This window comes from Scatophagus argus, chromosome 1 (assembly GCF_020382885.2).
Source record: "Scatophagus argus isolate fScaArg1 chromosome 1, fScaArg1.pri, whole genome shotgun sequence".
NCBI classification, from domain to species: domain Eukaryota; kingdom Metazoa; phylum Chordata; class Actinopteri; family Scatophagidae; genus Scatophagus; species Scatophagus argus.
The window spans coordinates 20444760-20471580 of record NC_058493.1 but is presented as its reverse complement, the minus strand read 5'-3'; the positions used below and the strand labels follow the sequence as shown (position 1 = coordinate 20471580).

Genomic DNA, 26821 nt, shown 5'->3' with positions numbered 1-26821 from the left:
ATTTCCAAGAGCTCTCCAACAAAGACCTACCTGGCATACCTAATACCTAATCTTTGTTTCATTATTCAGTCCTCATGCCAGCACTTCGTACTTAAGATGCAATTCATGGATTGTGCCTCCACACTTCTTCGTCTTTCTATTTCCCTATCTCTCTATATATCTATGTCCCCGTCCCTCACTTGCACTATGATTTCATTATTTAAGGTTTTGGTGCAGGCATTTTTTCTCTTTTTTATTATACTGTATTAGTTCTTTCTTCTTTCCTTACCCCCACCCTCCAGTCTGTCTACTTTTACATTGGTTTTCTCTCATTCAGGAGTCCTTGCCTTTGCAGACTGATCCCTCGGGGCAGCCTACTGATTAGTGCAGTCATCTTCCCTCCCTCTCTCCACCCCCAGCTCACCTGCCCCCAATTGTATTTTTATTATTATATTTTTTTACGTATTTTAATTATTTATTGTAGTGAGGTTATTGTCACAGTGTATGCTGCTCTATAAAAGAAAACAAGGTAAATAGCATCTATGTAGACCACTGCAATACAGGTAGTGAACCTATGGGAATCTTACTGTTGGATATCATTTGAAAACACTGAAATAATTACTACAGTAATGGTGGTCATTTAAAAGAATAAATTTATGTTTTTGGAAAATAGCTCATTTAACATGTTATGTTTATTCATTTTCTTGACAAGTGGCAGATGAAAAGATAGGAAGGTTTATGTGCCAAACTTGGTGTGGTGCAGTAATTTCCTGGAGTCTGTCATTTGTCTGGCAACCTTACAGTGAAGAGAAAGACTGCAGTAAGTTACTGCACCTGGCCAATAAACAGTGTTTACACCAAGGATTTATGATAAAACACATAACAGATTAAAACACATACAAATTAAACAAACAAGATAAAGTGTAAATACAATGTTCAATATTTCCTTGTAACATCTCAAACTCAATCTCATGGCTATGGAAAATTTAGCAATCCAAGGAATAACACATCTTTCATAGGACACGGACCGAAAATGCAGTTTTAAAAGACAGACACAGAAAATGTTACATGAAAAACAAAATTCTGTGAAAAATAAAATCAATAAAAATAAGAATTATATGTATATTATTCAGACTTTTGCATAGCCTTGACTGTAAAAATAATACATGTTTGCATACATTCCTCAGCAATAAAATCTGAAGAAATTCAGTGTGAGTTTAACATTTAACATCTCATTTAAGCTACCTGTCTAAGTTCCATTGAGCCTTAAACTCCTTTTTCTCCTTTTCTACAGGTTCAGTACTGTTAGCACATAAAATCATGTTCCTGTCCAGCTCCATTTGTCTTGTGTAAGTGGCTTAGCAAACCTTAATCTGTTCCTCTATTATACCTACACCGCTTGGATAGATACAGTAGTTAGCAGTAGCAGACATGTTCCTTTTTCTCTGTGCCCACATCTGCCTGTCTGCCAGCCACCCATGATACTTGGCAAGATTTCACTGGCTACAGTGAGCGCTGAGGCAGCACCAGTGGCGCTGCCGGCACAATGCTAAGATATGGGCCAGCTGTAAGGCCAGATTCTGGTGTATAAACACAGGCGCTCATCCCAGTTAACACAGGTAATTTCCAAGGTTTCTAGAGCAGGAAAGTTGTAGCACAAGTATGGCTCATAGCCAAGAGTAGAAATATACTGTACATAACCAATAAATGCTCAACAATTACTACAAACCTGTGCTTTTTGTTACTGCTGTTACAACTGATTCATGCCTGAAGCACTATAATGTTTTGTGCAATTACAAGTGTTTATGCCCTAAAACCCAAAGAATTCCCTGATGCATTCATGTTATTTGTAACCTGACACCTGCCATAGATACTTTTTAACTGGTTAGCTTCAAACAGACCTTCAGAGCTTCCACAAATAAGAAACTGAAGCAATGGAAGGGAAAAAAAAACCTTGAATGTTTACACCTTTGAAGGTTTAACTGAAGGACAGATTTTTGAATGACTGCTATTTTATTCCTGTTGTCTTTCTTATGAACACCAAGTACACACAAAGTACTGCAAAAAAGCTTTGACCTCATTAGCAGCTTGTTTGATTGAAAAGGATCACAAGCAGCACCACTGCAAAATAGTGGAACATGATTGAGAACAGGCAGAGGCTGAGGCAGAGAAATATCTGTTCTAGCTGACAGCTATTGAGCGCATCAGGAAATGTTTATTAGTGAAATTAATTACTAATTTAGCAGCTGTGCCAGTTTCCAATTACTCTGTCTGAGTTACTTTATTTTCCATTTCTACTTCCCTGTGTACTCTTGCACACTGTCAGCCTCATGGTTCTGTCAATCTCTATATAGATCTGCCTGTTTGTTTTCCCCTCTCGCTCCCATTCTTCCTTCAGATGAACTGTCACATCCCCTCCTCTGAGCATCAATCCACTCTTCGCAATCTGCCCCAAAGTCAGTGATGCCAAATCCATGACGGCCTCACTCAATCCACGTTTTCCACCCAATGGAATTTGAGGACACATAAACCAAATCTTGCTTGGATATGCACATTCCCACTCAGACTCATCAATCAGGCCTCATGGGAGCTGTCGCGCTCCAGATTGGTTTTTAGCTTTCCAGTGAATTGATTGAGAAAAAGAAACTTAAAGTAATGTGTTTGCCAATAAGTCGCCACACTGGCTCGATCTGAAATGGCATTAGGCATCCTGACTGCCGCTACCTACGATTACTAAGGTTTTTTATGCTATTTTGGAGCACTCCCATCCTCTCTATTGGCCACACAAACTATCCAACTATGTTAAAGTACCCTTGGATATTACCTGCTACCTACCGTGAGAAATAGGAGTTTGTGTGAAGCAGGAAAATGAGTGAATGTGAGGGTAAGCAAGAGGGGGGGTGGGAGAATGAGTGGAGAGAGTGAGTGCTCAGCAGCGAGGGTAGAAATCTGAAGGGGAAAGAAGAAGGAGCTGCAATTCAAATGCTGCAATCTGACAGATAATTTATTGAGTTTCTGCAGCTTGGTAAAGAGTTTCTGATAAATGGAGCAAGTCACACTGAACTGTTATCAAAAAATGAGAAGGGGGGTCATACCAACTGAGAAAATATATAGCAAAAATCTGAACTATCCATCCATTCCTATACACCCTTATGCTTGATGGTTGCATGGGGCGGAGCTAAAGCCAATCCCAGCTGTGGGATACAGCCTGGACAGGTCACTAATCATTCAGTCAATTTGTTATGTAATGATGACCAGTTTTGAAGAGGTGGGAGAGCATCGTCTCTTCATCTTGCGTTTGAAACACCTGTAATTGAGGATTTGATGACACTCTTGATTTCACTCTTTAAAATGCTGCATTGTTCTTTTGTACAACTTATAAACCAAAACAAAATACTGAACTGAATGTGAAGAAAAGTAGAGAATGTTCACCATAATCACAAAGTATTTCAGATATTGGATCGGACTGTTTAAAGTTACATGCAGGATAAGCAAACCCCATATATCTGCTGCTGCATTCGCACTAATAAACAGAATATTTAGGTCACTGTGATTGAGAGGAAACTTCAGTCTCTAAAATATTAAACAGAATTAGTTCAGTTGAGAACCTCAAAACATACTTGAATGTTCTACAAACAAGGTTACATCGACTAAAACTTATTTTTAATGACTTAACAATAAAAAGCAAGATGTTCTCAAACTGGAAACACAAAGAGTCTTCTTTCTTTCTTGTGGAACACAGATTGAGACCTCTGAGCCTAAATAAGTAAATTATTAAATAAGTATTTAGAAATTCTAATTGAATGCTGCCTTTTTAATGTCACATACTTAACATATTGCTCGCAAATTTAGCCTGAATACGGAGTCTCATTTTAAGAACATGTAGTGTTTTTACTTTTTGACTAAAGCAGAAATCACTGTAGTGATGTTTACATGTTTCCCCAGTTTACACATATCCTGTCCTGGTCCTCTGTCTGCATGCACACTTACTTTTTTTTTAGTTGTTTGTTTGTAGGCTTATATACCCCCAACTATGATTTTGCACCCTAAAAAACTGACTGTATTGATACAATGTGTTTTACACGATGCAAGTCAAAGCCGATTTCGACAAAAACAGCTTCCATGCGGACTTCCATCTTTGAAATGGTTTAAAGCAGGAAATGCTGGTCTCTATTGACTCAGAGTTTAGGCTTATGAAGAAGAATCAATTGGCAGGTTCAATAAGGAGCTGTCTGTGCTTTGTCTAGTTAATATTTAAATAGGTTTGGTCTGGGAGTTGGCTGATTTGCTATTGAACTACTTCTGCACGCCATTTCATGTCACTGTACAAGTATTTTGGTTTGACACCACTTGCTTCTGAAAAAGACATTTAAGGTTGAGCAATTTTAATATGCATTGATTTCTATTTTCTAATATCCACCTTTAATAAACACTGAAGTATTTTAAAATCCATAAATTAATTTGCCCAGGCTACTGAACATAACAGTGCATCATTTTTTCATGCTAATATCTACTGTCTTCCCGACAGAAATGAAAAACCTGCTAAAACTTTAACCTTCAAGGTCCAAAGCCTAATTAGCTATACCCATGGACGCTCCACTTATTTTTAATTTGCTATTGATGTTTTAAACCACACAGTAATTGACATGGAATACAGCTGAATACAATAATGCGTAAAAGTTCTTTGCACTAGACAGAAAAGCCTAGAAGAACACTGAATCCCTTTATTGAGTCTCCACTGCAGGAACATGACATTTTGAACCTGGTTTCAGCTCAGACAGTTTTTGATTTAGCAAACCACAGATCCTGCACTGCAACAGCAAGATTAGAGCAGAATGTCATCTGCTGTTGGATTCTTCTGTGAATGCCAAATATTAAAAAAAAAAAAATCTACCACGTGGTTCATTATTATCAGATTGCCTGACGGCTCTTTGTCACATTGCGTCCTCTGAGATTCTGTTGCTGACATGCTGGAAATATGTGCATGAAAGACCTGTTTTAAGTACGGCGCTGTTATAGTGCTCCGAACCTTCTGTCTGTCTGCTCGCATCGCCTCTGTGCCTGGTGAATTACAGGTGCAGCATGTGTTAAAGCAAAATAATGAACACAATGAGACAGATCACCCCACCCCCAGCCCAGTGAAAATGCATAATGTGCTGTAAGGTCAATTACTGCATTAGCAAATGGATATTACGCCAGCAGCCTGATGGTTTGATATGGGTGATAGTAAGGTTATATAACAGCAAATAAAACAGTGATTTGCAAAAGTGATTGCTTGCTTCGTAAACACTTTCGATGGCCAAAGCACACAGAGACGAGTTCCCTGATTGCTTATTGATCATGAATGAGTACCTCAGTGAGAGGAGATCCACTCAAGGTTACGAAGGTCAGTCAAACAGCTCGCCAGACCTGCCACAAATCTGTCATTAATGCGTTGACATGTTCATCAGTAACAGGTGAGTTATTGATTCATTGTAACTCATTTTTTACCTCTACCTATGCATTTTTTACTTATTGTATGTAAATATTATTGCTGTTCTTAAATAGTTAAGCTAAAATCAAATGATTAGCTCAGAGGGCTCGCTTGTTGTGGTGAACCCACAGAGAATGGTCTTCCTAATCCGCTTTTCCTCTCACCTCCACACAGAACTTTTGGCATCTTTCAGCTCATTGCTTGTTCATTCGGCAGCCAGGAATGTTACGGTTTTGATACTGATTCGTTGTCAACCCTCTAATCAGTGTCGTTTTCGGGTGGCAGCAGGCAGCTGCTTTAAGTTTGGTGTAATCACTTGCTCGCTGTTCGGTTCAGTTGACATCATTTGAGGACCCAGAACTTGCCTTGTTGAATATTTGTTACTGATTTTTTTTTTTGTGCAGATTTTCATTCATTTAATTTCTATTCACGTATAGTTTATTAAGATCCATTTAACAGAAAATAAGGGAAAGCGGCAATGTGGTAATAAGGTCTTCGAAGTTTTTATTTTAAGATAAATCTGAACATGGTTGAGATACTGAATTAATTAGAAAGATACACACATACGGAGAGAGAATTTGAAAGACACAGCATGTCTTCTGAGTTGGGGTTCAGAATAGACAGACGTGTTCACGTCATGAGGCTTTTCATGAGAATTAGGGGAGACATTTGGCAGTCCTGTGTTATAATCTATAGGTTCTTAGTGGAAAGGGGGATCAGTGGAGGATTGTAAACCATATTTCAAAGGAACTGGGCAAGATAAAAACTCCTCAACATTCCTTTACTCCCTTCTGTTCCCCAGCTGTGAGTATCAATCATGCTCTAATATTCCCAGCATGTCTTCAGGGTCTCTCTGCTCAGGCCCTAGAGCCCAGCTTATGGCATCCTTCAGATCTTTCTCTCTTTCATGTGAACGCACACTCTAACATTTCCGAACAGCATGAAGATTGAGGTTTGTCTTTGGTTTCTTCTGTGCGTGATGAAAATGTTCCACAGTGGTCAGTGGTCAAATGAACTGAAGGGGGCACAAGGCCTTCAGTTTAAGAAATGTATCTAGGATAAAGTGGACCATCTGAACCCACCTTTTCTCTGAAAAGTACAGCGTGGAGAAGCACTTTGAAACCTCAAGAGAACAAATGTATTTCATGATTTGATGGCTTATTTTATCCTGTTCATCAGCCTGCATGGCACCAGGCTTTAAAGACACAGCTTCTCCTTTATATGTATTTTTACAAAGCAACTATGGTATATGATAATACTGTGAGCTAACCATTTGACTGGATTCTCTTCTTTAAGCATCTGCAGTGGGCCTTTTTGTCGATGTCCCAGTATGGTTTTTTTTGTGCTTCAACTTCAAGCAGCACTCGTTTCTTTTCAAATTTTTCAGTGCAACTATACAAAATATTCTCCATTTAAAGTTCTGAGGTGTTGTGATTCTAATTTGACCGTTATCCAGCTCAATCACAGGAAGCTGGTCTTGATAGATGGCAGGTGATCTTGAAAGTGCAGGACTTTGGTACAAAGACATTTTGGATTGCATCCTGAATCCCACTTGTCTGGGGATTTAGGCAACAAAAGCACTTTAGTTGAGGTGAGAAGGAGATTGCTATTTCTGTTAAATAAAGTATTCACAAGCAAGTATGAGTAAACAGTATGCATGAGTAAACACTCGTAATTGAAGTAAACACTTTTAGCTTTTTAACCAAGACTATGATCTTTTCCTTAACTTAAACAACTGTTTGGAGTGCCTAAACATGACCAGGTATTTAATTACACTGCAGTTGCTATGAGTACCTCTCATATTACAAAACTGGATATGTTGTCAGTGAGCACAAGCTGACTTTATCTGTTTTTACCAGCTAGCATTGCTGCGTTGTTATCAAAAATCCTATATCTGCTCAATGTTGCATTATGGGTCACCCTGTAGTGGTATCACGTCTTTTTTTAACCATTATGTGTTTCCTTAATATTTTCTCCAGTATAAGAAAATGTGGAAAAGTAAAGAACTTCAAAGCTTGAAAAATACTAACAAGGAGCTTCTCTGCTTAATGAAGTAATGGCTGTCTTATCATAAGATCAAAAAATGTAGCGCATCTTCAAAGAACAGAACGTAACTGATGTGTGCAGAAAAAAAACAACATTTCAGTGAACCATCAGTTTTATGTTCTCTGAAGATGTGCCACATTTTTTGATCTTTTGACAAAGTGTGCCAGTACTTCATTAAGTTGTGTTTTCTGTATGTGATAGCAAAGAAGCTATATTGTTGGCATACAGTATTTACTTTGAAGGTGTCAAGTTGCCATACTTGAAAACAATGAGAAGAACTCCCACACTGCTGAAATATTTATTTAATTTCAACTTTTCGGTTTGTCTGAACTTCATGAGGTATGTGCCAAATATGCCTAGAGGATTTCCTCTCTTTATTTTTAAGTTGCATATTCCTCTGATGCACCCGCCACACATTCAGTGGTGTAAGGATTTTTTTAAAAGTTGCCATACTTGACATTGCCAATGTTTGGTATTCACTAACAAACTCACTGAAGTGGAAACAGACGACATTCTCCCTTTTAGCTTTACAAGTGGTATTGTTGTTGGTGCTGCTGATCGTTTTCAGTTTTCCTCAGGGAAGCAACTACCAACAAAACAGGACAAAAATGGGAGTTTATTCATTAATTCAGACTTTAATAGAGACACACAAGCAGACAGAAATGTTGCCAGCTGGATCACCTGTCGGCTTTCATTTTTCTGTGAGATTTCGTGCCCTGTGGCGGACGAAATTGCATCATGGAAGCAAAATTTAAAGAGAGACAAACTAAATACAGATGGTGTCATTATTCTATAGTCATTACATTGTGCAATCAACATTTATTTTGTAATAATATATTAAATCAAAAATATATCTATTGCCAGTTTAAATAAATCACACGGATAGACCGATACTGACACCTCTTACGATTAAGGTAATTAATGTTTTATTAAGGTGGATTAGTCTCAGGGGGAAAGTCAGTTGTGGACCAGTAGCCTTGACATACTCAGTGTATGAGCTAGGTAATCAGTGCATACATTTTAAAAATCTTCCTTTTTTTTAACTCGAGTTTGAGGATTTCACCAATAAAGTGTTTCTAAAACCAGTCCCTATGACATGAACATAAACAACATACGGTATTACATTACAACTTCATTGTCTTCCAGGACTCCTATGATCTAAGCTTAGTAGTTTGCTATTTTTAAGTTGTTTTAAAGGTAGGAAACATAAGGACATAAATCTTTCAACACCGCAGGCTAGCAAGCATAAAAAAAAATTAAACAACATTAAGATGTGTGAGCGAAATTTGCTGCATCAGCTCCCTGCCTTTGTTTGTCTGTACGTTTAAATATCAGCTACCTTGCTCAGTTGCATGTTGTGTTCACGCCCCTCACTTTGTTGGAGCTGCATGGCCACCAGAGGAGGTGCAAGTTGACAAATGAGGGAGGAAGACACAGCGTGAGGTCATGGCGAGGTAGCGCGCTACCTCTCGCTGGGTAAATAAATAAGCCATGGTGCTGTCAGCAGAGCAGAATATTCATCACAATAATAGCCACCTTGGGGTTGGTTAAATGTTCCAAGGAAACATCAAGGTCAGTCCACATGCCCTAATAACATAACAAACTTCAGAAAAAGCATGATTTGCATCTCCATGTGCTGAAAAACACTTGAGAAGCAATGGAGACTTAGGGAGAAAACATTTTGGTGAAAAATTACATCACTTGTATAATTAATATCCTTTATCAATAGCATCTCCTTGAACTTTCAATCGCTGTATTAAGTAAGTGTGTGTTCATCTGAACAACAATTTTACACAGCAGGTCAAAGCAATAAATCCACAGCAAAGGTGTCATTAAAATTATTGATCTCATCTACACAACACATTTCCTGGAATTGCATCTTACATAATTACAACAAAGAAGGACTCTCAAGAGAATCTGAAGTCTTGTGGTAACATCTTTCTATCAGAGATTCATATTGCTCTTGCCACACAACCTGCTATGATTCAAAGGAACATGTAAAATGTCTCCCTTGTGCCATGTTTTTTGTGTCCTTGGCTGCCCTACTCTTTGAACAGCCTAGAGAGACACCTCAGGCACAGAGGTGGAGGATACTCACTTAGATTATTTAGGGTACTTTGCACTTGAAACACAGTTATACTACTAATGGGATATTACTCACCCAAAGCACTGCATTGATAATGTTGTGTAACACTGAATAATGGATATTTCTATACATTATGTGATTACATTTCTCTGCAGTTTGTATTCAGTTTGCAGGGAGTGTTCAACATATTCTCATTCCAGCTCATAATAAAGCAGCTCTCTGTCACACACTCGTGCATCACGTCCAGACAGGCAAAGAAGCTGCTGGCATCTGAGGTCGACACCCAAAGCCTTATCACATGCTTAAAATGTAATGCCAGTTTGGTTAAGATGGTTAGGTTTACAAAAAGATTGAACTGTTGGTGTGAACTGTTAATGGTGCAAAACATGTGGGATGTTTCAAAAGTCATGAAACAGAAGCAGTGCAATCAGTGGGGCAAAATCCCTCATCCCTCAAAGAGGTACTCTCTGTTCAAATTCAAAATCTAAAATACCGTGATTCAACATCAAGGTGGTTTGTCCATGTGGAAAAATAATTCAAGCAATTCATCACAGGTAGAATTAAGTTGAATTTTAAAGATGGAAAGGCAATGGAGGCCCCGAGTTACAGCAGCAAGGGCAGTTATTAATACATCAAGAAATTAGCATGGCTCCATAGTGTTGTGAATGAAAGTAATTGCATTGGACCTCTTTCCCACCTTGCCTCTCTGTTAAATTTTATAGAAATGGAAATTCCATCATGACCTTTTAACCTTGTACATTATTCAGGTGAATGGTATACCCGCTATTTCTCTCACAATATAGCCCAGGGCCCGGGTTTTTAGCATGTGTTGAAACTTCTGCAAGGCTCAGGAGAGTCGAGCTGGGGATTTATTACCCTTCACACACCCTTTTGGCTTCTTGAAAAATACCTCCCTTTGGATTAAATGTTAAAGACTAAGGCGCTCACATTTTGTAAGGAAACTAAATTAACCTACGTACCCTAAAGCTCTCTTCCTCTGCCTCACACTAAAAGCCAAAAAGTGCATAAAGCATAATGTTAATGTCAATGATACACATGGCAAGCAGAGGCGCTGTGAAACCACCCACACAAACACACCAGTGCTTTATACATGAGGCTGTGTAACTGTATGCATACACTTTGCATAATAAATGTGTTGTACATTATACTGTATAGCTTTCACTTCTAGAAGTAATGCCATATAACTAGTATTCATGCTGTAGGTACATGTGCATCAATGTAGCACCATTTCCCTTCTCTGATTTTCCTTTTATTGAAGTCCCTGAGCATCTATAATACAATGTCATTGTTATTCAGTTAACCTCTTGCACCTGTATACATGCAACATCTTATACTATGCGACAGCTCGGTCTGATTTTAAAAGTGGCATGCTCTTCAGTGAAGTACCATAGTGCCACTCATAAGGCTTCAGTAATGAATTCTTCTTTAAGTATGAAGTCAAGGAGCTGCTGTTCATTGCCTCTTACAGAATGTCTACCAGGCTCAGTTTTACATAACATGTTTTGTCTGGTTATCGTGTATGCTCCTCTATCAACTGCTAGGCGTTAAAGGTATGTTGTAGAGCTTTCTAGGAAACAAACAAAGGCATGTTTATGTTTTCTCATCAAAAAAATTCTCTTTGTGATAAAATAGCAAGGATTGTTTCAATATTTATAAGCATGAATTGTTTACTTCTATTCGCTAGCTTGCAAAAAAAAAAGAAAAAAAAAGGTGTTTTGTACATTGCTGCTACCAACAGTTCAAAACCAGAGCAGCACAAAACCAACAGGAATGACACACTCTAAAAGACATTGGTACAAGTGGTCAAATACTGAACAGATTATCTTTTTTTTTTTTTTAACTTTTCACTTCTCCTGTATTTAAAGGCAATCTAAGCAGCTACATTATCACTTAATCATCTGATAGATTGATGTTGTTCCTTTTTCCTTCAGTAATGTCTATTTGAAAACAGCATAATTCACACAACAAATAATTATTAGTATTTCACATCCACTAAATGGACAAAAGTATTGAGACATGATTACACCAACAGAAACTTGAAACTGTTTCAAGTCAAGTGAAACTGTCATAGCATTCTAAATACATAGACCTTAATATGGAGTCCACCCCCACCCCCACCCCACCCAATCATTTCCCCCTCATTTGAATTTGCTTTTCAGTCCGGAAAAGCGTAAGTGACCCGAGATCATTACTGAAACACAACAGGGTTCTACATATTTTGGCAACCTGTTTTTCTTTGCTCCTTCTGCAGTCTACTGGATGTCAGTCCACAGTATGTTCATCTGGTATTCTGTGATCTAATTCCAGCAGCACTCATCTGAGACAAATTTCTATTTTGAAGTTTTAAGAATAGCTTAAAAACAAAAGTGACATGCCTATAAATTCCAGCTTGTTATGGGCATTATTGTGCACTTGACACTGAACCTTGCAGGAGCCCGCCCCTGTTGAAATTTGAACAGATTTTGATGCTGTGCATCCAGTTTCTTTTAGCAGCACTGGTGATTTCTGATATTGGCCCAGATATGTTTTTCTCTGCCTTTTCAGTTGTTAGACTGGTTGAACTATTTTGCAGTGTTTTGTTCTCCATCTACAAAACAACTTTTTTGCAAACCCTTTAAAGAAAATGCAGTAACATCTGTTTTTTCGAATAGGACTTTCTACAACCTAAAAAACTGAAAGACCAATCAAAAACTGTGGCACTTCCAACAATAACGTTCCTTTATGTGAAAACATTACACTGATCTCAATAGGTCAGTGCAGGTTTGCCTATACGCTCCAGTGTGCTGATCAATCAATAACACAGACACTGCCAAAGTCTCATTTTTCAGAAATTTCAGGGTGTTTTTTGTGTGATTCACTTCAACAGCATGGCAGCAAATTTGTATGTTTTATTTTGATCAGAAACGGTTTATTTGTGTTCATGTCCAAGTACAAAGTGTTTCTTATTCAGGAAACAAGTGCGATTAATGTAAAACATCAAAGCAAAAGCAGCAAGCAGTTGGAAAATTGGGGGTGAGAAACCTGATAATGTTTGCAACCACAGTGGGGTGTGATTTTAACAACGCTCTGTTCACGGCCACTGAGGCTCATGTCTGGAGTTTTGCCAGGGGTGACTGACGGCTTTAAGGGAAAGATGGAAAGAATAATATGTCACTCATAGCACAGACTACAGCAGTGTAACTTGATGGGCAGATAAAACATTTCTACAGTCTATCAGGCCACCACCAAAATGCAACTTTTTCAAATATTGTACGCTTGTATCCAGCTCTGATGTTCTATCAAAACTACATTGTTGATGGCTTAAATAAATCAATAAAACATCTCACGCATGTTTTCCACTGTGTTTTATTGTGGTTTTCTCTCTTTGGTTACTCAACAAAGGCAGTTTGGGGAGCAGCTATATTTACCATATCTTTCATGTTTTGAAGTTATTGGTACACAAGCCTAGGGACAAACAAAAAGCAATCCCATTTTTCATTCAGACAAGAACTTCTTGCTTGGCTTTGGCTTTATGAAATCCCCTCTGTGCTCCATTGCATTCAGTGTCTTAAACGTCTTAAGTTTACAGAAAGCAGACGGACATCCTGAACCTAATAATTGACTTTAATAATAAGCTAGAAGCCTTGTTTGTTCATTTATTGATGGAGAATATGAATACACTAGAGATATGTTCTGCTCAGACAGGGACCCACGCTTCTGTAAATATTATTATATTGTATTAAATATTGTGCGAAGTGGAAAAAGTCGACTGCTTCCCAGACTGATACCTTTTGGCCCAGTTTGCTGACTTCACTTTTTTTGTCACACTAACCCCATTTCCCTGTCAAAGTAACAGCTCTTTGTTATCTATGCTATCTATTGCTGTCTTGTAAAGTCATTATAAATTTTTGTTTTTCTGAAGTAGGTGTGTGAAGCGAGGGGGATGTCTAGACTAAGGTAGCCTTGTCTTTAACTTTACAGAGTAGATGCTGTGATCCACACCTGTACCGACGCACCCAGGTATGAATTTTCACATAAAGCATTATTTTAATTTGGCTCATTTAACACACTGGCAGTATAACAAAAGCATATTTCACATTTGAGCTTTAAATTCACACATAACTAGACTACACATGCTCCATCACAATCATATAGAGGATGCAGTTCTGACTTGTTATTTTAATAAATAAATATGCAGGTCTGGTCCTGTTTCCAAAGGGGAATGCAACCTATTCATTAATTTATCTGTTAATTAATTTGTTTGTTTGTTGTTTATCTGTCTGGGCCTGTGAAAAAATTGCAGGGCTAAAACAAATATGTGAAGAGTGTTCTGTGGGGAAAATGAGAGTAAATTCACAGATTTAATCGTATCAGTCTGTTCCTTTTAAGTACGTTGTAGAGAGCTTCACATACTGTGAATCTATGCTGCAAAGTTAACACTACATGGAAATGATTAGAAGGCAGTGTATCTAACATGTATATCAAGTATTTCCTGCATTGAAAACGAAAATCAGAAATAAGCAGGTTGGTCCATATGTGTGAATGTGTAACGTAATAATACAACTGTCAAAGATCTAAGAAACATTGGGCTAAACTCTGGCATTATTGCATCTTGTAAATTTTAGCAATTCGGTTAATCCAGTACGAATTGAAAAGGCTGTAACAGAGCTAATGCTGGCTTGGTTGCCTGACATCTGTCTCTCAGGAACAAGAGAGTGAGAGGTGTGGGTGCGATGTTGGTGCAATGAGGAGAATAGGATGAAATTTCCCTGTTGAAAGCAGGTAAAATCTGATCATGGAACACAAAGTGTGTGAGTGATGCTTTTAAATAAATCCCTATGCTGTAAAGCTGTTCCTTGAGTGCTGACTGTGTGTGAGCGCTTAAAACTATTGGATCTGGATTACCATACATGATATAGGATGAGATGTTTTCATCTCAAGTGTAGGAGTGCGCTACTGGCAGTGATACTGTATGTATTACCATGCCAGACAGAATTGCTGGGGGCGAATGGGCCAGGGATGCAGAAATGACAGGAAGTGAGCGATGTCAGGTTGCTGCTTACCTGTTGAATCTCAATGCATGATACGCAATGAGATGATTTGGTCTCAAGTGGGCACACAGCTGCAATCTGCTTTTCAGCTTTTAGCAGAGACATTCAGATCATTACCTTGAAACCAGCAAAGCAGACAACTGAATAATTATCTAATTCATCGGGAGGCAGTGCATTTAACAAGAAAAGCCAAAAATATCTGCATTTTAAGCGCATAAAAGGAAAGAAATGTCTATAGCAAGAGTGACAGCTGCATGAGGCTGCAATGTTTGTTACATACTAAGAGCAGAATTTTTGACTGAATGGGAAGAAATGGAATGATAAAAACTGGTGATCTGCAGTCCTGTGCAGCAAAAATTAGTGCGAGGGTGATATGAGGTGAAGCCACTGATTTCAGAACCAAAATGGTTTATAATTTGTCAGGCTAAACTCAAAATACCAGAATTTAAGCCATACTTTGTCACCTTCAGCAGCACTTAGCCATGCTTTGATCTGAATGCCAACATTGGCAAGCTAACAGACATGCTAGCAACCGCATCTTCATATGAAGCATGTCAGTGTCCTAACAGCGTAATTTTTGACCTCCCTGATGATGGAACAATGAAGGAAAAGGATGTATTGAATGTTTTCCTCAGTGAATAAATCATGCTGTACAGAGGGAATGAAATATCATAAAAAAATAACACGTTTACATGCCCACACTTCAAAGTTAGCATTTTGATTTATTCAGTGAATAAATCATGGCATACAAGAGGAGTGAAATAACGTAATATTAGCAAGTTTACATGCCCACACTTGAAAGTTGGTGTTTTGATGTTTATCGAGTATCATTTAACATGTCAGCACATCAGAAAAGGATTAGCATTTACGGAGGCAGCAAGGCGAGCTTTCACTTTTTTTATTTAAAGAAAGAATTGGGGTGTTTATCATTAACAACAGGCACCTATAGCTCAGTTAAAAGTTAAAACACAAAAACTTAATAATAAATGAAGTACCAAAAATAAACATCAGCAGAAAATCTGAGAAAGAGAAGAAGGTAGGAAGGAGGAAGGTAGTCCTGCCACAAAGAGAAAAAGATTAAATGAACATCTGCATTGCCTTTCTGAGATGAAAAACACTCCACAATGTGAGTGGACTCAGAAGAAATGCAGCTGTGGCTCCTTTTCTTTTAACTCTAAGCTCTGGCACTGTTTAGTCAGCTAAGTCTAGGCAGAAAATCTGTCTGTTTCCATTGAGCCAGTGACAGCATATTACAGTATTACCATTAGATTAAACAAGAGCTACGATATTATTAGATGCTTCTGTTTAGTCTAATGCAGTGTAACATGGTTTAAATCCTTCCGTGTAAAGCTGATAACATTTCAGTTTATATTGACCATGTGTCTCATTAAGATCTCACCAAATGAAGTTGATAAGGGTGATCTAATCAGGACTCTTAGGGCCAATCACCATTTGTAAGAAGTAGCTAGTAGCTGATCACTGATTACATGTGTCTTTGCTTTAATATTATTTCTAGTTGTTACTACTAGAATAATAAAACACCAATAAAATGTTTAGGAAATAAATAATTGTGTTCCTTTTTATTTGCCTCAAAGAAATGAACAAAATGAAAATGTATATATAAACTGTACAAAACAGAAATAAGAAAACATAAATAGGATACAGAATATTGTATTTCAAATTTATTTAAAAAAAAAAAAAAAAATCTGTTCGCTCAGTCTTTTTGTGCAATGAACTCACTACTCCTCCTTTGGTTACTTTCACCCCTGACAGAAGTTTGGTAAATTATACAATGATAGTGTCTGTAGTGTCTGTAACCCCAAACTCAAAGTACTTTTACCTCCAAACTGTACACAGCTGAAGTACTTCATTACTTAGACTGTAAACGTATTGGGCTCTCACATTAAACTGCAGTTCGCTGTTTAATGCTTCATGTTTGTCTGAACAGAAACTCACAGTCCTGTTGTGTGTTTAGCCCAGCTGTAAGCCATTAGCTCTGTTAACTGTTAGCTCCCTCAACCAAGCACACTACTGTTCAGCGGATGCTAACAGCTAACAGCTAACTAGCTCTCCTCCTGATGATTTCAGAACAGATTTGCCTGACCCTCTTGGTTTACCAAACTCTTAAGTATCTGTGTTTTTGTTGTTTTTTTGTGTGTGTGTGTGGTTGCTGAGCCATGTACCTTTCTCCACACTTGGCATTTCCTGACTGGTTTATTAAGTTTGAGGTAAAAATAACATTTTATTTGCTTTTTTTTAAAAATCAGATCACAAATACAATTTAAAGTTACAAAGGCACTGCTTTAAACTTAACCTACCCATGTGCGGGAGATTTTGTATGTGGTACACAATCAGGTATACACACCTATCAAAGACCATAATGATATACAATGCACCTATGATAAAACCATACACCCCAAAAACAAATAAGAAGTAAATAATGTTATTCAAATATGCCAGCATGCAGAGTAGTTTCTTCACTAACTCAGAGACCGTCGGAAATACCACACACACAACTGAACAAACAAAATAAACAAATGAAGACAAATGAATGACCACAGGTCTTGGTGAGGGTTCAATTGAGCAGTAATAACATCTCAATTTGCTCTTTCTATGAGGGTACACAGGTTTCAGTGAAGAGCTTCAATCAGCATGACACGCAGTGCGAGGGTGGAAGGCGGACAATGCTAATTACACAACAAGGAGCAAAAGAAACAATAGGGTTTTTGTTTTGTATTATTATTCTCTAAAAGAAATACTATGAGCAACCAGTTAGAGCAATGTCAATCAGAGACAGGTGGCAGACAGCTATAGAGAACAAATGTAGCATTCACATGTTGTGGCATTCATGTCAGTTCACCCAGATACATTTCACAAAGTAGTTGTGTCTAGCCTCCATGTGTTGCTTTAGGAAGGAAGCGACATAACGATACTGACGTGTAAGTTGTGTTTTTAATTCTATGGTCACCAGGACGTAGTTACGGCAAAGACACATCAAGGCTGAGTTTAACAAAAGTCAGTTTTTTGAAGCTTTACGTAAGAAACAAAAAAATAATTCAGCTTTACATTCAGCTCAAGCTTTAATTGATACTTGAATATGACTGTTCCTTATACTTTAATAAAGGTGAACCTTTAATCTGCGGACAGTCACGTACACAATATATGTAACCTGTGTATATAATTATAATACAAATTGATGATAGTCTGTTAGCATATCTTCATCTAATATGGTTACAGAGCTGGTTTGCAGACAAATTAAATCATTGTGGAGAGTAACTACATCTTAGAAGATAAGTGCTGATTACACCCACACTGATGTTTGACAGGGAGGTTAGAGTTAGAGACAACTCCGCTGGCAGGGTTTTATCACTTCAACTTATTGATATTCAGCAAGAGTACGGTTGTTTTCTTAGTATTGTTGTTTTTCCCGATTCAGAGTTGACAGTGGTTAAACTACAAAGGAAAAAAACAGAAATGTGTTGTATATTAAATGAATCAGAAGATGGCAGGCGGAATAAGATCCATCTTTTAAAATCACATCAAATTCCGGCTATCAAAATTTAAAACGAAAATTATCCTCTAATATTTAACTAATGAGTACCACAGTTTAAGAATCAATTATCCACAAAGATAACAATCATGTCCATTTTAGCTTCTGAGAAACACAGTGAAAGGATAGAGTGAATAAAAAAAAATTAGCATGTCTCTGTTGTGTGGCAGTAGGGAGGGATGTAATATAAGCAGCTGAGTTGATTCATTTTTGAAAGATGACTCTAGGCCCCTCAAGAGGAATGCAGCCAGGGTTTGTAAGTTATATCTGCTCCATGGTTAATTCAGTACGACTTTCCAAGCACAAGGTCACTCATTGTCAGTATCTGACAGAGGCCCATTCAAAAGAATGAGATGAGCTCAGAGAGCTTTCTCATTGTGAGGCCACAACTCTCGACTCATAATTATCTGGATGGCGCAGGCCTGCGTGACATTGTCAAGGAATACAAAGCTATAATCTCTGCCTGGTTCTTCTGTAATGAATTAATGCCAATGGCAGTGAAACAGCAATGCATCACAGGCACAGATAGATTTCATTTTAGAGAGTTATCAGCACTTCTATCATGGGAATGGCTCCAGCAACATTGACTATTTAAAGTGGAATGACCTTTTCACCAGTAAGGTCTGTGTGTCTGGTGAATAGTCAACCTTTCATTCAAACCCGCAGAAGCACTGTCAAATTCTCTCAGACTTGTTTAAAGGGTTTTACATTTGTGGAATTGTGATGAGTCTACTACAGATTTCTACACGCAAAATGAGATGTAAAGCAAACGGCGTTTTCACCTGCAGGTTGTTTGTACATTTATCTCTATTTATTTATTCATTTGTTCATTTATTGTTAATTCATGTATGTGAGCTTACAGTCAAAGAACTATGTAACAACAACAGTACTACTGTAATGGAACACACACAAGCAAAATCCACACCAGCTACAAAACATGCAATTTGTGTTTTAATTATCTCTCATGTCGCTCATCGTTATGATACACAACAGCTGGACAACAGATTCTGTTTTCGATGTGAAAACCAGAGAGCAGGAGATGCATGTATAAAATATCATGTAGTGCATATATATCACATGCAGCTCATCCCTGCCGTACGAACTCAAGGCTATACTGAGCATACTGTGAATAAGAGGAGACATACATAATGCTATCACACCTGTGAGCTTTCTGCCGAAGATTTCCAACCTGGTTTCGTTCTCACGTGTAGAGTAAGGTCAAACAACTGGCCAGCATATGGACTTAGTCTTTTCCTGCAGTGTATCTCTAAGTAAACTTCAAATTATGTAATCATTTTAGTAAGTTTACTGTGAAAAGCACATTAAGCACCGGGTGACCAAAGACAGCAGCAGTGCCGCACAACAACGGCTTTAAACAGAAATGATATGGGAGAGACAGACACTGATGGGAGGCAGAAAATGGCCATGTTAAGAGGTGCTGAGCAGGTGTTTCTGAGCAGAGTAAAGTGATGAGTGAAAAATCTTCAGTATCCCTGCAGGTGCAGACAAATCCAATAGAAGAATAGCTTAAGTGCATGTGATGAAGGACGACAGTGGGCGTCTCTGCAGCGTGTTAGTGGCCCTTGTGATTACTGGATAAAACACAAATCCTTTAGGGATTACTGTTTAGTTATAGCTCATTAAAAGAACACACTGGCTCCAGCTTATTTCCCCACATTACTTTAAACTATTAAATCAGGTCATTTCATTATTAAAACACAACCAAGAGACACTGGGACAGCACTCAGGGAGAGAAAATGCACTCTACACTATGCTCAACTGTTCAATTGACAACTGACTATGATCAGACGGTGACTTTAATGATTTAACGAAAAGAAAGAAAGATTCATAGCAAGTGTTTTCAAAAAACTTTACTCTCTGAATGGTCATACCAAATGGCAAGGCCTACTGTCAGGTGAGATGCATTTGATTGTTCACATGCGGCTGATTGCGTACTTCTCAAAGGTACTCATGGTGTTGCACTCAGTACTTTTGTTAAAGGAGTGTAACACTCCACACAATGATGACTTTGACTTCTTTTATTCTGAGTGGGATTTAAGTTTTTCCCCTTTGTGCAAATTTCTACCAAAGTAATTTTTAGATGTTGACTTCGTAAAATGCAAACTAGGCCTAGACGTTTTCTTCTTTATTCTGTTCATGTACATATATATACGTGTGTATATATATACATATATATATATATATATACATATATATACATATATATATATATATATACATATATATACATATATATACATATATATATATATATATACATATACATATATATATATATATATATATATATATATATATATATATATATATATATATATATATATATATATATATATACATACATATATATACATATATATACATATATATATATATATATATATATATATATATATATATATACATATATATACATATATATATATATTTATTATGGCATGCCATTCAGGAAATTAATATTTGAATATATGGAATGAAACTCTGAATATATGGAATGAAACTCTGAATATATTGAATGAAACCTGACTGATGTCACCATTCCCTAATTTTGTACCATAAACATGGGAATGTGAGCTGGTATGACAATAAAGTTCCTTGAATCCTTGAATCATTGCCACCATCTTGTATCTTTAGCTATGTGCAACAGACAGTAGAAAAGAGTCAGCCAGCACGCAATTTGGTGCTGGCAGAGTCATTCAATATATTCAGAGTTTCATTCAATATTTTCAAGGCTCATTCCATATATTCAGAGTTTCATTCCATATATTCAAGGTTCATTCCATATATTCAGAGTTTCATTCAATATATTCAAGGTTCATTCCATATATTCAGAGTTTCATTCCATATATTCAAATATTAATTTCCTGAACGGCATGACATATCTTACATACTTATTTACTTTCACAATAGACATGTGACGCTTCCTCAAATTGAAGCATTGAACTGGGATACCTTGACCAAACTCCCTCCAGTGCCTCATCTGAAGCCACCTTCCTGATGCATAATTCATATGCGAAGATGTTCAGGGGACACAACTGTGGTAATTAAGTTGTGTAAATGACAAGGTCATTAACAAAGTTTATATGGTAATGTTGTGCCCCAAAAGGAGATGGACAGCAGGACCTGTCGTGTTGTGGATGCTGACCTCAGCAGGCTGCCCAAAGGGGGCTGACGAGGCTTCCAGTGTTGCATTAGTAAGGGAAATGTTAAACAGCAGTACAGCAGTATTTACATAGACACCACCTAGTCATGAAGACTGTAGACTTTGATCTCTAATTTGCGTTGCATATTGAAATAATATTGCATCTTTTATTTTTCTTTGTATGTATCTCATTATTTCAACTTCTTGGAATAGTTAGATAACACCCCCCACCCTCAAGACCACAACCACTCATTTTCTAATATTTTTCATCTCCTTTTAGCATCCTATTAAATCAAACTCAATCAACCAGGAGATAGCATGATAACATAACAACTGCTGGTTAGAAAGACTGCTTTCACCGTACAATTCCAGGCTTCAAATGGAAAAGATTATTTTGTAAACCAGAACTTTCTCAAAGTACAGCAAGAGAGGTGCTATTTCGTGTAATTCTCGGTCAGAAAGACATGAGGGAGCCCACCTGGGGAACAATGGCTTGTTGTACAAATAAAATTCAATAGAAAGAAGGCACTACAGCTGTGCAGCTCAGGGTGAACCAGTGCTCCTGGATATTGATGATTGCTCCCTTAATTCACAGGTCTTGTTCCCTCATCCCTTTCCTTCTCCCTCGCACTGATGGTTTTGCTTTGACAAATCTAAAGCAACAGAGGGGCGACAGAATAGCAGATACTGCGGTTAAGTGGATGTAAGTCAACCTGCCAATGAAGCGTGCCCCTTAATTGCAGCACTTGTGCGACAAATCAACATAAATGGCCCCGGAAATGTGGCCTTGAAAATCAAAGTGGCGTTGTTGAATCACACCTCTAAACACAGGATTAACAAGTGAGGGTTTTGGCTGTGCATTTAGCTCGATGTAATTGTACCACTACTGCTGTGAAACACGCACTAGATTTCATTTGATGCAAAAAATGTGGAGAACTCGGGATGCAGCGCACGTTCTGTAATTCTATAATTCACCTTGCTAATTCCTTCCCTGTGGGCATGCTTCTTTCTATTTTTCATTATTGTACATTTCAAAGAATAAATCGCAATTCTTTTATCAAGCTCAGCACACTTTTATTTCTAACATGGGTAAGTTTGGCGAGTATTAAATTGCATTTGGTGCCAGACGAGCCTGCTAAAATCGAGTTCTATGCATTCCTGCAATTGTTTTCAGTTAATGTAACAAAATGAGACAATAATGAAGACTAATGGCTTACCTCATTTGGTTGAATATGAAATTCATTTTGATTACTCTCCTGCTTTGCAAGGATTTTATAATCCCTCTAAATTATCCATCGCCTGTAACATTCCTAATAATGAAAATATCAGTCAAAGTCCACACCTTTGTTGCATAAATTAGGTTAAGTATGAATTATAACATTTCTTTAAATTCTTTCACATTGTGAAGAAAAAAAAACAAACATCAGAAGTAATCAAAAAGGCTGTGTTTTCCTCTCCTGTATGTGTTGGCTTTCGCATACATTCATTCACCTGTACCACAGTCTTTGATCACTTATACGTTTTCAATCTTTCCTAGTAAATTCTAATTACTGATATTACCTTTGTCAGATTTGATGCTAAAACCTCCTTAATCCCAGTTTCCCCCTCTCACAAGCTCAACACAATTTACAGAAAGAGAGAGAGACTGAGATGTATGTAGGAGGAGACAGAAAAACAAGCAGAAAGTACTGCAGTGGGAAGCGTGTTCGATGGGTCACCTTACTTTGACACCTTTGTGAGCATCCCAAAAAGTACAACCGACATGTGTAAACAGTGACAGACGGAAAGAAAAATGCAAAAAAAAATTAAATGAAATAGTTTATTTATTATGCTACTGTATGTGGCTGTAACACAACTGTAATAGAGGATACCATTCATGAATTTTTATCTCTTTGTGCCTGTCGTCCTTCAGAAAGATTTTATACGTAAATGAAAATGAGGCAATCATATTCCATTCCACACAGTTCAAGGCAGCACAGTATTTTGACCTTCAAGCTTGCATATTTTCAAAGAACATGTTGATTAGATACGGTCCTGATCAAAAGTTTAAGACCAATTGAAAAATGGTTTTAAAAAAAAAAAAGTCATATTTTGCATGGTTGGATCTTAACAAGGTTCCAAGTAGAGCCTCAACATGTAACAAGAAGAAATGGAAGTGAGACAAAACATTTTTTGAGCATGCAATTTATTGAAAAAACACTTAAACTGAAACAGGCTGTTTTACAGCTGATCAAAAGTTTAGGACCATACCTCCAAAAAAAATCAAAATCAAAGTTCCAAACATGAACTCAGTAATGAGCAGCTCCACTGTTATTGTTGATCACTTCAAAAATCCGCTGCGGCACGCTTGATGCAAGCATTTTCATGAGGTGAGTGGGAACATTTGTCTGTTGTCCATTAAACTTTTGTAAACTTCCCTTGCCATCCATCCCCGAAGGTTCTCAATTGTATTTAGATCAGGGGAAAACGCAGGATCCAAAAGAGTGATGTTATTCTCCTGCAAGAAGTCCCTTGTCCTGCAGGCATTGTGTACTGTGGCGTTGTCCTGTTGAAAAACCCAGTCATTACCACACAGACGAGGGCCCTCAGTCATGTGGGATGCTGTCTGCAACATCTGGACATAGCCAGCGGCCGTTTTACACTCCTGCACCTCCTGAACCTCCATTGTTCCACTGAAGGAAAAAGCACCCCCAGACCATTATGGCACCCCCGCCACTGTGGAGAAAACATCTCAGGTGGGATCTGCTTGTCATGCCAGTAATGTTGGAAACCATCAGGACCATCAAGGTTAAATTTTTTTCACATCAGAGAATAAAACTTTCTTCCACCTTTTAATGTCCCATGTCTCTCTTGCAAAGTCCAAACAGTCAGTTCTGTGGCGTTCAAGGAGACGAGGCCTTTGAAGACGTTTGTTCTTGAAGCCCTTCAGTCTCAGATGTCTTCTGATGGTTATGGGGCTGCACTCAGCACCAGTAACGGCCTTAATTTGGGTCGAGGATCGTCCAGTGTCTTGACGGACAGCCAATTGGATCTTCCGGCTCAGTGCTGGTGAATTTTTTTGGGGTCTTTCACTCGACCTTTTTGTTCCATAACCCTCAGGATCACTTAAGAAATTCCAATTGACCATCTTACTGCGTCCCACCTCAGCAGCGATGGTGCACTGCGAGAGACCCTGCTTATGCAGTTCAACAATCTCGACCACGTTCCTGCCATCAGCAGGTCATTACAGTGTGACTACCTGACAGAACATGACAATGAATCCACATTTTTGCACAGATTTGGCCTTTTCAAAAGCATGTGGTCTTAAACTTTTGACCAGCAGTGAAACAGCCTGTTTCAGTTTAGCCGTTGTTTTCAATAAATTGCATGCTCAAACTTTTGATCGGGACTGTATTAATGTTCCAAATGTCCTTGTTAATGTTATTTAAGTCTTCTTTATTAATGGAAAAAGAGTCCGTGTAAGTTCTTATAGCTGCCATCCTGTACATTTTGAACATGTCACGACTGATTGTGACCGTTTGCTAAATAAAAAGATATCCAAACATATATGCTGTGAGCATGTTACCATAAATCAGATGCATTTCTCACTTTTTGCACTGATTACCACAAATGGCATATACAGTTTAATATTGTCAACTTAAATATATTTAAATATGAATATAGCTTTTGAGATTTGGATTTTTTTTTTTTATCCTTGTCATTTGTTTCAGAATAATAATGCCTTGAGTAACTTAACTTAATAACTTAATAAATCTATTACTTTTCATCAGGAGACTAAATGAATCAAATAGCTATATTGTTATTCAAAAATATCAGCCTAATTAGTAAAATGAATCAGTATAGTGAGGTAAATTCATGTCAGATTTAAAGCAATAAGATCCAAATGTAGACATCTGGCAAAAGACTGAGGATGAAGCTTGCAGGCAAAACACTTGACTAGGAAATTACTGTGAGGAAATCCAGGCAAAAGAAGATCCAAAACAACCACAGTGACAGCTAATACAACATTGGATAATGAGACAACTGGTGATAGGTGAGGCAGACACAAGGCCTGATGCAGGCTTGTATAGCAGAGCAACACACTGATTTTGTGTGGTGGTCAATCAGTATTTCACTGTTAAATATATAAAGTACATTTCAGTAATGTGTGTGTGTGTGTGCGCGTAACCAAAAAATGACTCCTGGTACAGGAGACAACGTCCAAAACTCAGATGGCAGAACCATCGGACACAACCTGCTTCCCAAAAAGTATTGTAGCATTATGGCAATATTGTGCCATTATGGCAATATTGTGCCGTATTTGCTTGTGACAGACAACAGTCGTCATCCACATGTTATTCCTGTCGGGGAAACAAAAATATCATGGAGTCTCCCAAGAAACACAACAACATCAGTCGTTTCAGCCAATACCCCAAAATGATATGCAGTATTGAGATATGGACCTGATTCTCTGGAGTGCAACGTCCACAAGTCTGAACATGATCTAGAGTTTCCAGATCATGAGTTTATTAATGTATTGTGTTATTTGCTGTATGTTTATGTATTTGATTGTGTTGTGTGTATCTGCAGCGTGTTTCCTAAATTCTACACATGTGCTTTCAAATCGATGAAGGTGTTTACTTAATTTGCTTGTGTTTTGTTTTCTTTAGTTGCAGCACATTGGGCTCTCTCAGCCACCGTAGAAAGATCAATACCGGTAATGCACAAGTCCATAATTTCTCCTCATGTTTTTCATGTTAACTCAAGTCTCTAAAAGCAAATGGGACCACACACTCAGATGTTGAGATGTTTTCTATTGTTATGGATACATTTAACAAGTACAACAAAAGCATAAATGAGTGGAAAGAAAGCACAAATAATAAGACTTTGTCTTTGTTGTCTCCTGGATTCAGACATGAATCTCTGCAGATGTAAAACAATACCGCAACTGCTAAAAGTTGTTTCCATTAAGCCAGTCTAATCCTGTCTGGATTTGTAATGCATATTTGCTGTGGATTTTCAAAATAGCCAGTCCTTTGGCCTTTGAGGAATGTCCTCTCTGTGACATGGTCACATGAGAGACCGCGAGGGAGAGAGAAGGAGACTTGATGAGTTCTAGTTCAACAGAACAAACCTGTGCAGGAGACATTCTGTCCCCTAGTGGATATCAGGGGTAATTTTTCTCCTTTAGTCAGTGGGACCTACTGCACACTGAAGAGCAATATCAACTCTGCACACACTACATAAAGACACATAATTTATTGCAGGACATGCATATTTACATCTGAGTGTTGTCTGTCTGTACATATACGACATTTTACTTTGCAGTGGAATTTGTCATCTATTCAGTACCTGACATGTATTTATGGTGCATCCTGCACTGTATAAATAAAAACTGAAGGATGAAAGAAGTGAGCTCAGTGAATTTAGAGGTTGAGGAGAGCCGCCATAGTACGTATTCAAATGACAAAGCGTATGGCTGTCGTGGGAGGGA

At 37.8% G+C, this 26821-nt stretch overlaps 1 long non-coding RNA gene across 1 annotated transcript in view; it reads right to left on the bottom strand.

The window, feature by feature from the left end:
• Positions 1–12511: 12511 nt before the first annotated feature.
• LOC124060202 overlaps positions 12512–26821 on the bottom strand; it is a 40063-nt gene continuing 25753 nt past the window's right edge. The window contains exons 3-4 of the long non-coding RNA XR_006843534.1: positions 14648–14752; positions 12512–12725 (exon numbers count right to left, since the gene is read on the bottom strand). This is a non-coding gene — a long non-coding RNA (uncharacterized LOC124060202). The remainder of the gene's footprint in view (positions 12726–14647; positions 14753–26821) is intronic.